Genomic DNA, 272 nt, shown 5'->3' with positions numbered 1-272 from the left:
TGCCCAGCTGAGAACACCCACAGTTGGTCCAGACCTGCTGACTCTTCCACTTTCTCACTTTCTCACTGTCGCTTCCAATGACAGCCAGAGCCAGTTTGATGTGTTAGTGAAAGGGGGCATGCTTTCGGAGTTTTATGGTTTCAGCAACCGAAGTCGCCTCTCTGCTGTAATTAACTATTTGATTTAGTCTGGTCAATTAATAATCCCGCAATTCAGAAGCTAAAGACAAAGATGCTAAGAGCAGGCCTCCTTTCTTTTATTTTTTTAAATGT

This window comes from Sciurus carolinensis, chromosome 8, assembly GCF_902686445.1.
Source record: "Sciurus carolinensis chromosome 8, mSciCar1.2, whole genome shotgun sequence".
Taxonomy (NCBI): domain Eukaryota; kingdom Metazoa; phylum Chordata; class Mammalia; order Rodentia; family Sciuridae; genus Sciurus; species Sciurus carolinensis.
This window is presented reverse-complemented; position numbering follows the sequence as displayed.